The following is a 12,651-nucleotide window of genomic DNA, read 5'->3' as shown; positions in this document are numbered from 1 at the left end:
GCGCAGTCGCCGCGGCGGCCGCCGAGGACGCAAGACGGAGCCGCGGCCCGCGCTGTCCGGGGAGAAGACGGCGGCCCTTCCGCCTGGGACGACGGGACTTGCGGCGCCAGCCCGCGCCGCCGGACCGCGGAGAGCAGCGCAGGTAAGGAGCGCAGCCGCGGGCCACCGCTTCGCCGTCAGCTGTCCGGTTTGCAGCCCCTGAGCTGGCCCGCGCGTGGGCAGGCGCCCCCAGCCCGACCCCGCACCTGATCCTTCCGCCGCTGCGGCCCGCGGGTCCGGGGGGAAGCCACGCAGTGTAGTTGGGGCCGTCCGCCTGCCTTTGCCCCAGATAGTTTTGCCGGCCGAGCCGCCCTCGCACTGGACTTAACTTCGGGGGAGTGACTCATGTTCCGCGAATTGGTTTTGCTCATCGCGTCGCCCTGGGTTACTGACCGGCCCGCCCCCGGAGTTAGGCGCGAGCACACTTGGGGGCTGACCCGGGCTTCCCGGGGCGGGGCGGGGCGGGGGGTGGAGACAGAGAGCCCTGAAGTCACGTGTCTCACACCCGCTTCCCTGGGGTGGTCCCTCCAGCCTCAGCCACTACCCACCGAGTACCCATGGTTGGTAGGTACATATTTGCGTGTTATCACTTGGTTAAATCGGGATTAATTAGAAAGTTGATAGGAGCCGTCGCTGGATAGTTGACTGGGACAGTCACGTACGGTTTTTCTGGGAAACAGCTGCTCGTCCCGTGTTACCTGCTGTCGTAGGAGCAGATGTTATAGAGATGGCACTCTGTGTAGATGCGTGGTATTGTTGTACTAGTGCTGTTGGGTGTCCCTTAAAGCGAGTAAATCTGTGTAAAACAAGGGAATTGTACTTTTTCAAGTAAGCCTTTTTCTATGACTCTCTTGTGCTTTTCTTCCTTGAACATAAGCAGGTTATTTAAAAACTATGAAAAATAGATTTTACAGTATTTGTCAAATATTTACTTAAGCTGATCTCTTGATTCTTGGTGATGGACTATTTTACTGGAAGGTTCAGTGTGTCTGGTATTAAAACTTCCTCTGGAGAAAATGTGCTTCCAAACATTCCAAACAAAATGATTGCAAAGTGGCCCCCAGTCCACGTGTGTAAAACATCCCGCAGTGAACTTTTGAGGTTGTAGAACAATCATGTTTTCAATTATTTTACTTTCTCTGAATCTTACGTTCTTTCCATTTTCAGTGTCTGTTAGAGCTGAATCAGACATTACATACAATATGTAGTAGATACTGCACATAAATCATTAACACAGATAGTACACTTACACTTCAGGCTTAGAAACATAAGAAGGTGCCCTGCATAGCAATTGTAATCTATGAATAATGTTTCTTTAATCTCAGAAAAAATGTAGTGATGAATAATCCATTGAACAAATTAGATTCGTTAGAACTACATAGCAGACTATAAAAGGAATAAAACTCACATTTAACCAATAACTTGTTTGCTTTTTTAAACTATGAAAACACCTCTCTCACACATAATGAGGATAATGCTCATTTCATTTTTAAAGAGGCATTTTATTCCTATGGCTAGATCATATTTTAAATATATTAAAAATATATATGTACTATTACATTTTAATCGGCACCATTTCATTTTCTTCGTTCTGATTTTTTTTAATAAACCTGTAGGTTACTTAGAGTTTTGTTTTTAATTTTATTTATTTATTTTTGGCTGCATTGGGTCTTTGTTGCGGTGGCTTCTCTTGTTGCAGAACATCGGCTTTAGGTGCGTGGGCTTCAGTAGTTGCAGCATGCAGACTCTGTAGTTGTGGCTCGAGGGCTCTAGAGAGCAGACTCAGTAGTTGTGGCGCACGGGCTTAGTTGCTCCACAGCATGCGGGATCTTCCTGGACCAGGGATCGAACCCATGTCCCCTGCATTGGCAGGCAGATTCTTAACCACTGTGCCACCAGGGAAGTCCTGATTTTTTTTTTTTTTAATTTATCAGACCCGCGTTTAGTCTTTACTACTTAAGATTGTGCCCTGCAAGAGCTCCTGTCTTACTGTGGATAACATCTGCAAGTATCTACAGACATAGTTACAGTTAAGCAAAAAAAGGTAATTGTATTTCTTTCTCCGGAATTGTATTGTTAGAAAGTGATGTATGTGGGAATGATCATTGTAGTGTAACAACCCAAACATTTCATTTTCTAGACTTAGGAAATGGTGCTTTGTAATTTTTAAAAAACTGCCCATTTCATTGTCTTCTTAGTTAAATTTATACGAAGTAAACACAACTTGTTATGTGCTCTCAGTGATACAAATACAGTGTTCTCTGTATAGACAGCCCTCCTTCAAAGTATATTTGCATATAAATTTCTGAACATGACACCTGCCAAATTAGGAAACAAAATAACTACATATAACACCGTGTCTTTTTAGCATATCATTTTGTTAGATGTGAGGGAGATATTTGTACTGGAATAGGAGGCCACAGGAAAAGGAGATAGTAAAGAGATGCTTCCTAAGTATTTTAAGGTCATGGACCCCTTTGAAAGTCTGGTGATAGTTACAGATGTGCTAGGAAATGCCTGGACATGCATACCTACTTTGGATTCAATTTCAAGAGGTTAACAGCTCTCTAAGCCCAGTCTTGGACTCTGACCAAGATCACTTAAATTAGATTTTTAGCATGTCAGTAGCCTTCGTTGCTGCACATACAAAACCCTAAGTCATTCCATTATATCAAAACATAACTGCATTAATAATTACCTTAATAATAAAACAATGAAAACTTAATTGGAAGAGTAACATGAACCAGATATTAATTTATAAAAATGTGCTTATTATCTTTGTCTAATGTTGGTTGCTAAACCCTTTTTTTCAAAAATAAGGTCTCTGAATGAGAAAAGGAAGAATTTTTAAATTTGAAAAACTCAACTGAAATCATATTGCATTGAAGACAAAGACCTAAGGAGCAAACAGATATGAAAAAGCTAGGGCTGTTTACAAGTCATATTCTTACAAAGAATGCCTATATGAATCGTGGAGCTATTTAGGTGCAGTTCTGTGGGTTGTGTTGGAACTCAGGGTCCTGACCAATGGCCCCTCTTGGTAGACACGGTTTCCTCCTCTGTATCCTTCTCCTTTAAGATTCATGACTCCGTCTGTTTGTTTGAAATCTCTTAATTCAGGATGAATTGAGGGAAATATCCAATAAGTTATTCTCCAGAGAATCTCCTTCTCAGATGTACCCCTAATAGCTTGCTCCTTTACCTCTGTCCTCTGGCATTTGCCTTAACAACAAAAGGGCTGTGTCCATGCCATCGATTGAGCTCCTGCTCTAACCCAGGCACTTGAGGAATTCCATTTCATCCCATCTTCACAGGCACCCTGTGATTAGGGCCCCCCTTTACACAGGCGGAAACTGGGCCACAGAGGCTGTCATTGGCCCAGGTGGCTGCTGGGCGGAGCCAGGTAGTAACAGAGACCTGCCTCCAAACCCGTGGTCCCCACTGCAGCACAGTGCCCAGGACAACCTTCCCACGAGCCCTGCATTTCACTTTTCTTATGGATGCAAAACAGCTCAAACAGCCAGTCCATGTGACTAGGGCTAGTGATTCCTTGAATCAAGGGAAAAGAAGACCAACGTTTAAGGTTAAAGTGACGTCGTATAAAAATTAAGCACCACTAACCTTCACGCCCTTAAAACCTCACAGAATCTGTCTTTGGAAACTCTGCAGACACCTCCTTTAGGTCTTCCTCCTCTCATTAAGTGTATTTCTTTGACTTTTTAGTAAGTCAGGTAAATATAGGAGATTGATAGAATAATATCTTATTAACACAGTATTCTATTAGCAAGTATCGAGGTGAGTTGAGTATAGTAGAAGGGTGGTTTAGCCCACTGTACTTCCTTTTTATGAAAGATTTTAATTTTATGAACATTTATCCTAATCTGCCTGGGACAGTTCTGTCATCCTCTACACAGGATCATGTTTCACTACCCCATTTTTGCCTGTCTTCCTTTTTTCCTTTCCTGCCCTTTCTTGATGGGTCCTAGACCAGATTTTCTGTACATTTCATGGGAGGATTTAGAGCACATATTTGTGGTAAATTTGGTCAAACTCACACCCACACACGGTGCAGGCTCGTGGTTGGTACAGGCTCTGACTTTGCTGTCTTTCCATCCACAGCCTTGAGGAGGGAGGGGCCTCTCCTTGTATTTCCTTCCATGGCAGGAGCTCTGGCCTTGCTCTTCCCAGAGGCCAGTTATCCCTGTTGGGCACAAAGATTCAGGCTTGGCCTCTGGGCCCGAGAGTGGGTCTCCTCACCTGCTGCCTCCGCACCTGTGAAGCTTAACCTCCCACTGTCTCTGACTGTGACTTCCGTCCGTATTTCTAGCCCTTGAGAATTTTCCACTCTTTCCTACAAGTTTGACTGTATATACTTTTTAATTAATTAATTAAATCATTTCTTAAAAATTGAAGTATAGTTAATTTACAATGTTGTGTTAGTTTCAGGTATACAGCAAAATGATTCATTTATACATTATATATATATATATATATTCTTTTTCAGAGTCTTTTTCATTATCGTTTATTATAAGACATTGAGTAGAGTTACCTGTGCTGTACCGTAGGTCCTTGTTGGTTACCTATTTTATGTATAGTAGTGTGTATCTGTTAATCCCAAACTCCTAATTTATCCCTCCCCCCAGCCTTTCCCCTTTGGTAACCATAAGTTTGTTTTCTGTATCTGTGGGTCTATTTCTGTTTTGTAAGTAAGTTTATTTGTATCGTTTTTAGATTCCACATATAAGTGAGATCATACGACATTTGTCGTTCTCTTTCTGACTTGCTTCACTTAGTATGATTGTCTCTTGGTCCATCCCTTTTGCTGCAAATGGCATTATTTCATTCTTTTTTATGACTGAGTACAGTTGATTTTAGTTTTTTGAAGGTGGAGGGGATGTAAGAATGTCATATAACTATCAGATTCACTTCTTGAATTGACAGTGCTAATTAGACACAGTAAATTTATTTTTAAAATAGTAAAACCAAAGTAAAACGTGACCCACAATACAGTTTATTTCCAGTGGGTTGTATCAGGAGGTAGAAAACTTTTTCTGTAAGGAGGCATGTAATACATACTTTAGGCTTTGTGGGCATAAGGTCCCTGTCACAACTAACTACTCAGCTCTGCAGCGTTGGCCGCCACGGGGATCCCTAAGAGAATAAGCATGGCTGTGACCTGGTCTCACTCTACCTACAAGGACAGGGGGCAGGCCTTATTTGACACACAGGCCATTGTCTACCAAACCCTGACCCATACTAATGAAAGCAGTCAATTATTAAGAAATATGTGGAATATTTTTCAACATAGACTGGAATATATGTAAACATTCTTTTTTTGAGAAATCACCTCATACAAAATTACTGCTTAGTCATCCTCGAAAGATTTGGCAAAGAAGGAATTAGTCCCTTTTATCCTGACTTTGCTTTCTCTTCTCACCTCTTGCTTCAGGGAATGAGATAATACACAACCCCTGTGCCCCCTGCAAAAAGCAAACAAACAAAAAAAAAAAACGTTGCTTTCCTCGCTGGAGCTAAGAATTCAAACTGAGTAAATTAATGTTTGTAAACTATGTCCAGGTTGTAAAAATTAATACAAATAAGCGTTTCTCTTTTTTTGAAAAATAATATTGTAGTAGCTGCATCACTGAGAATATACTCTACGTGTTGCATTACAGTAAGAATCATCCCTGAGTTCCCTCACTCTGCAAAACCGTTGCAACAATGCACAGCGTAGAAAACTATATGAGTGACCCGTACTTTAAAGGGGAGGTTGCATTGCACCTATCAGTAAACCATGGTCATGTGCATGGTTTTGATTTTATATTTTTATTACTTCATACAATAATCAAATGAGGTGAGCCAGATGAGTAATTGTTCTTTAAGAAAATAAACAAGAAATAAGAATTGGAAATAGGAAAAAGAAAAAAAAACTTAATATTTTATAAAGTTTGCCTTTTTGGCATTTGTAAGATTTTATAATTTCATTAGACTAAATATTCTTAGTTTATACTGGAAAGGAGTCCAGATTTTTCTATGTTGCTTAATTTAAAAAATATTAGCTACATATTGAAAAGTGGTGTTATCCTTTATTTGCTACACCTTAAACAGTTGGGAGATATTTTCCAACTTACAGATTTCAGTTATTTGTAGATTTTTTTTTCAAATAAAATAGATGCCCAGGGTGATGAAAGGGAAGGTATCTGTATATACTTTGGTTAAGAATATTTTCCTGCAAATAAACTACTTTTTTTTTTTTTTTTTTTTTTTGTGGTACGCGGGCCTCTCACTGTTGTGGCCTCTCCCATTGCGGAGCACAGGCTCCAGACGCGCAGGCTCAGCGGCCATGGTTCACGGGGCCAGCTGCTCCGCGACATGTGGGATCTTCCCGGACCGGGGCACGAACCCATGTCCCCTGCATCGGCAGGCGGACTCTCAACCACTGCGCCACCAGGGAAGCCCTAAGCTACTTTTATTAGATTTAGAAAGTAAATGCAAGGCCTGCAGGTGTGCTTCACTAGGAGTAGGACAGGAGAAGACAGCAGAACCCAGAGAATCCCACAGGTATAGCCTATTTGTTCCAAAGGCAGATGACTTCAGTGTGGTGGTGCTCACGTGCCTCTGTTATTTCTGTGTGTAAGTTAGAGTAGCAAGAGTGTCCCGTAAAACCTGAGCAGTGTGCTGGCGGGGATGTGATGCAAGAGGAACTCCCATTCACTGCTGGTGGGAGTGCAGAATGGTGTGGCCACTTTGGACGACACTCTGGCAGTTTCTACAAAATTAAACACGCTCTTAGCATATGATCCAGCAATCGTGTTCCTTGGTATTTACCCAAAGGAGTTGAAAACCTACGTCTACACAAAAATCTGCACCCAGGAGTTTATAGCAGCCTTATTCATAATTGTCAGAATTTGTTGACAACCAAGATGTCTTTCCATAAACGAATGGATAAACAAACTGGTACATCCAGACGATGGAATGTTATTCAGTGATAAAAAGAAGTGAGGTATCAAGCCACAAACAGACATGGAAGAACTTAAATACATATTACTAAGTGAAAGAAGAAATCTGAAAGAGCTACATACTGTATGATTAAAATAATATGACTTTCTGGAAGAGTCAAAACTATGGAGACAAAAGCGAGAGAGAGGCATGGACATATATACACTACCAAACGTAAAATAGATAGCTAGTGGGAAGCAGCCGCATAGCACAGGGAGATCAGCTCGGTGCTCTGTGACCACCTAGAGGGGTGGGATAGGGAGGGTGAGAGGGAGACGCAAGAAGGAGGAGATATGGGGATATATGTATACGTATAGCTGATTCACTTTGTTATAAAGCAGAAACGAACACACCATTGTAAAGCAATTATACTCCAATAAAGATGTAAAAAAAAAAAAAAAACTATGGAGACAATGAAAAAAGAGCAGAGGTTGCCAGATGCAGGGAAGCGGTGTGAAAGAGATGAACAGACAGCACAGAGGATAATGGGGCAGGTAAAAAATATTCTCTATGAATCAATACAGGAGGAAAGCTGGACAATTCACAAATATGTAGAAGTTAAACAAAACGCTCCTGAACAACCAATGGGTCAAAGAAGAAATCAAAAGGGAAATGAAAAAATACCTTGAGGCAGGTGAAAATGACAACACAACATAAAACCTTTGGGGTGCTGCAAAAGCCATGCTAAGAGGAAAGTGGGGAGCAAAAGTGCCTACATTAAGAAAAAAGAAAGGTCTCAAATAAATAACTTCATTTTATAGCCCAAAGAACTAGAAAAGGAGATCGAAGTCAGCAGAAGGAAGGAAATAAGAAATGTCAGAGCAGAAATAAATGAAATAGAAACTAAAAAGACCATAGAAAAGATCAATGAAATTTGGAGCTGGTTTTTTGAAAAGTAATTAAAATGTACAAACCGTTAGTTAGACTAAGAGAAAAAGAGAGGACTCACATAAACAAAATCAGAAGTTAAAAAGAAGTCATTACAGGGCTTCCCTGGTGGCGCAGTGGTTGAAAGTCCACCTGCCGATGCAGGGGACATGGGTTCGTGCCCCAGTCCGGGAAGATCCCACATGCTGCGGAGTGGCTGGGCCCGTGAGCCATGGCCGCTGAGCCTGCGCGTCCGGAACCTGTGCTCCGCAACGAGAGAGGCCACAAAAATGAGAGGCCCGTGTACCGCAAAAAAAAAAAAAAAAAAAAAAAAAGTCATTACAAACAATAGAACAGAAATACAAAAGATCATAAGAGACTACTATGAACAATTACATTCCAACAAATTGGATAACCTGCAAGAAATGGATATATTCCCAGGAAAAATACAGCCTACCAGGACCAAATCAGTAAGAAACAGAAAATCTGAAGAGCCCAATAACAAGTAGGGAGATTGAATCAAAATAAAAAAATCTCCCAACAAAGAAAAGCCAGAGACCAGCTCTGGCTTCACAGGTAAATTCTACCAAACGTTTAAAGAATTAATGCAATTTCTTCTCAGACTCTTCCAGAGGAGTAAAAAATGCGAACACTGTTTTTTTTGCATTTTTATATTTTGAATCCATCTGGTCAAATTGGAGGAGATACAGGAGATGATCATTTCAGAATGGAATGTGAATGTGATCCGTTTGATCATGTCAAAGTAGGCAGGGGAAATGCTGATGTCCTCGGTTGGAGAGCAGAAGGGTGGAGAGATAGATGCTCTGTCATTAGGGACCAAGAAACAAATGCTTACACAGACTGGAATTTCAGACGTGACCACGGGTAAAACAACAATAGAGAAAAGGAGAGAAAGGCTACTGGGTGATAACGTATATGAACTCAACCCACAGGGTGAGTCTGGAGTTAGTAAATCAAGCTATAGCAATATAAAGTTATTTGAAGGTCAGAGGTAAGTATGGGGAGGAAGATGTAAGTAGTGACCTCAGAGCAGTGGACGTGGGGATGGCAGGGAGAAGCGGGAGACGTCGGGGTTTATCCCAAGCCCTTCTGATGGATTTCCTCTCCAGCGTGAGCCGGTTCTGCGTTGGTAATTACTCAGTGGGTTTCCTGTCATTCTGATGGGCACACGCCACACTTCCATTCTCTGCCCAAAAACTCTATACTTACTGGAGCTGCAAGATCTGTTCCCTATAATTATACAAAGTTATATGTTCATGGAATAATACTTTTTAATGATTATGACTCACTTCAGACATTACCATCAGATAACTTTTGAAATTTCAGATCATGCTCCGTTTTCTCTTCTGAAATCTAAAAGTTTTCTATTGCTTTTAGTCTTTCCTTTTCTTACCTCTTACTTCTCCAGCATCCCGATGGTTTTATCCCCTCTGTCTTCCCTGAAAACACTGAATTAGCCCTTTATACTAAATATTGACTTCTAAATTCCCCCAGAGTACCATGAAAAACATAAAATACCTACATTCAGTAGTCTAGTAATCAGTTTCATTTTTTATTGACATGGCAACTCTGAAGGGAATATGAATTATCTTTGTTAAAATGCATACACTTGGATCATCCCTATTTAAAAATATCTACTATATTTAACAGTGAGAAGCTGGGTGAGAATCGTCCAGGTAATTACATTAATTACATTCCAGATGAAAACTGAGTTTTCAGTTGTGTATGGAATCATTTGATCGCTTCATTTTGCTTACTTGAAAAGTCTGTGGCCACCTATTTTGAAGACGTATAGCTTCAGTTGAAAGTGCAAATAATTCATATGGTATTTTTTAAAGGTTTAAAGTTTATCACTTACAAAGGAATTTAATTTGATTTCACATTTCATTTGCCCCGAAAGCCATCCCTTATTGCTGTTATACTGACCTCTTCTGGATAATTCTTGTAATGTCATCCTGATTGTATATGTTAGCTCTATTTTTCTTAACGTTAACTGTGCACTATAGAATTGATATCATAAAAAACAGAGTCTGGTGTAACTACAAAGTTCAACTAATTGAGGGTTGACTCTAGGCGGGTGCTGAGCGGGGAGTTCATGGTCCAGTAGAGAGAACAGGTCGATAAACCAATGATGGCAATGTAAATACAGACAATTATAATACATTTAAAAATCCATATACGGGGGCTTCCCTGGTGGCGCAGTGGTTGAGAGTCCGCCTGCCAATGCAGGGGACACGGGTTCGTGCCCCAGTCCGGGAAGATCCCACATGCCGCGGAGCGGCTGGGCCCGTGAGCCATGGCCGTTGAGCCTGCGCGTCCGCAGCCTGTGCTCCGCAACGGGAGAGGCCACAACAGTGAGAGGCCCACGTACCGCAAAAAAAAAAAAAAAAATCCATATACAAGGCTGCCTCTGAAAAGGTAAAAGATGAGAAAAAGATGAGAGGTGACTCTAATCCGAGGTACAACCAGGCAGCCGACAGCACTGTGACTCCCGTGGTTTCTTATGGAGCCCAAAGGAAGGGGACAGGTGAGATGGGCAGGGCTCCACCGCAAAGGTGCGTGTGCCTGTCCAGAACCTGGTACCATATCCTGACGGCTTGCTGAAGGGCTTGAAGCAGGGCGGTGATAAGGACAGAATTACGTGTCCTCAGCGTTTCTCTGGCAGCCCCAGGTATAAGGTGAGCACAGCGGGGCCTAGAAGCAGGGAAGCAGGTCGGCTACACACAGACCAGGTCCCGCAGTCGGGGGCACTGATGGGTGGAGAGGGAGGCAAGGCAGCAGGAACTGGGGAGCTTAGGGACTGGCAGGCTGGTTAGCGAGGGAGATTCCCAGATCTGTCGCCCCTGGTTTTTGTGGAGGATGGACGAAAGAGCGGGTCTGGGCAGATGACGGAAGTGCGGCCTGGTCTGGGGAGATTCTGCCATACAGGTGCTCACAGCTGCAGTTAGCGTATAAAGCCACAGGCGCCGTTTAAAATGGGCCTACTCTGTATTCATCAACTTCAGCTGGGCCCGGAACGCGGCCTAATAGGTCTCACTAGTAACTTTCCTGCCAACTCTTCAAGGCAACTGCACCAGACTTCTCGGTTCTCTCCAGCCCTTGAATTATCTTGTCTGAAAGTCACTTCTCTCCACGCCCTTAGCAGCTCTAACCTTGAACAAACTACTTTACATCTAGTGGAGGGTTAGACCAGTTTTCTTTAAGGACCCTTATAGCTTCAAGATGTTATGATTCTGTTGAAAACAGATGAGACGTGTATGTGAGTTACAAACCCGAACTAGACCTACAGTGGAAACTTTGAAGATCTCGTTTCAATAATCTCAACTATGCTAAAAAATCAAAAGATTTCTCTTTTCTCGAAGTCATCCTCCAGCAGGACCAAAAGTAGAAGTCAATAGTGTTAAATGAATCTGTGAACGTGAATGGAGATCCAACGTACAACTTGACCAATGGCCTTACAGAGCAGCCCCCAATGCTGAACAGTTAATTGCTATAAACCAGGTAACTGATGGTGGAAAGGTCCCTCAGTAAGTAACCTTTCAGTGTGACATTTCAACCAGAATATTGAGTTAGGAGTTTCAAATTTTGACTTTTCAGACACACAGTAATACAGAAGTACCTCTCGTAACATCACTGTTAAATATAGTAGATATTTTTGTTGAGAATCGGTAGTTGTGCCATGGTTTTATGTCTAAACGAATTGCCATGATGAGAAGAATAGTAACGTGTGAAGAATTCATGGAAGATTTTCAAATGTCTTATAAATAAATGTACGATTAGTTAAAGCTGTATCAGCTTTTCCTGTAAGACCTGCAGCTGTTGGTATTAAGAAGCATCAGATTTCAAAAGAAGTTCCAGCATAAATGAATAGAATAAGAGGAAAGGTCTCCTGAGAAGAAAATAAAAATTAACTGTATGGATTACCATTACATTGCTTCTCATGATCAAGGTTTAGTGCTAAAATGGGAATTTAAATGTATAATTTAGTCAGTTTTAATTCAGACTCTAAAAGTAATGCAAAATAAAAGATTAAGGGTATTTGAGATTTTGACATTTGTTCTGTGTTCTTTACACCTTATAAAAATTGAATGATCTACTTATCGTCCTTTTTAAATAAAGGTAAGACAACATAACATCACCTTGTTACATTCACATAATTTGTTAAACAAAATATAAATTTAGTTTACTTAGAAAATAACTGTGATAATTTTAGCATAGAGTTTACCTTCTGTTTATTATGATGATCATTATTTAAGGTTTTCTCAAATGTTAAAGTTTTTTCACTTAAAAAGAAGCCTAAGGAAAGTGGTTTTTAAAGAGTGACTGTTACATGAGAATATGAAGTTTACTTGGAGGAGAACAGTATACATTTAATACCAATAAAGTTACGAGTTCTCAATGTTGCCTGTGAATTTGAAGTGATTTTTTATGAGATTTTTGTCAACATTAGATTCTACTGGAAACGTGTCCCAGAAGTTTTTGCTGTTCATTTAAGGTAAAGTTCATTTTAGAAAGTTACAATTACGTAAGACTGTCCTGATTCGGGGTTTAACTGGTGGTTTCGTAGGAATTTTTTCCCTCTTGGCACACTTAGTGCTGTGTTCTGGAATTGGTGCCCAAACAATTTTAAGTGTGGTATATGAGCTGTTTGTGTCACTAAGTAAAATTAGATGCGCCTGTTGCTAACAACCGGGGATGAAACTTGAGACAAGGCCAGGCCAGGGA

General features: G+C 41.3%; 1 long non-coding RNA gene across 1 annotated transcript in view; it reads right to left on the bottom strand.

The window, feature by feature from the left end:
- Window positions 1–374, bottom strand: part of LOC309836152 — a 187,078-nt gene extending 186,704 nt beyond the window's left edge. Inside the window, exon 1 of the long non-coding RNA XR_014298107.1 lies at window positions 246–374. This is a non-coding gene — a long non-coding RNA (uncharacterized lncRNA). The remainder of the gene's footprint in view (window positions 1–245) is intronic.
- Window positions 375–12,651: the final 12,277 nt, after the last annotated feature.

This window comes from Grampus griseus (genome assembly GCF_964374135.1).
Source record: "Grampus griseus genome assembly, chromosome: 18".
Classification (NCBI taxonomy): domain Eukaryota; kingdom Metazoa; phylum Chordata; class Mammalia; order Artiodactyla; family Delphinidae; genus Grampus; species Grampus griseus.
The sequence above is the reverse complement of the archived record's forward strand: the minus strand, read 5'-3'. Positions and strand labels throughout refer to the sequence as shown.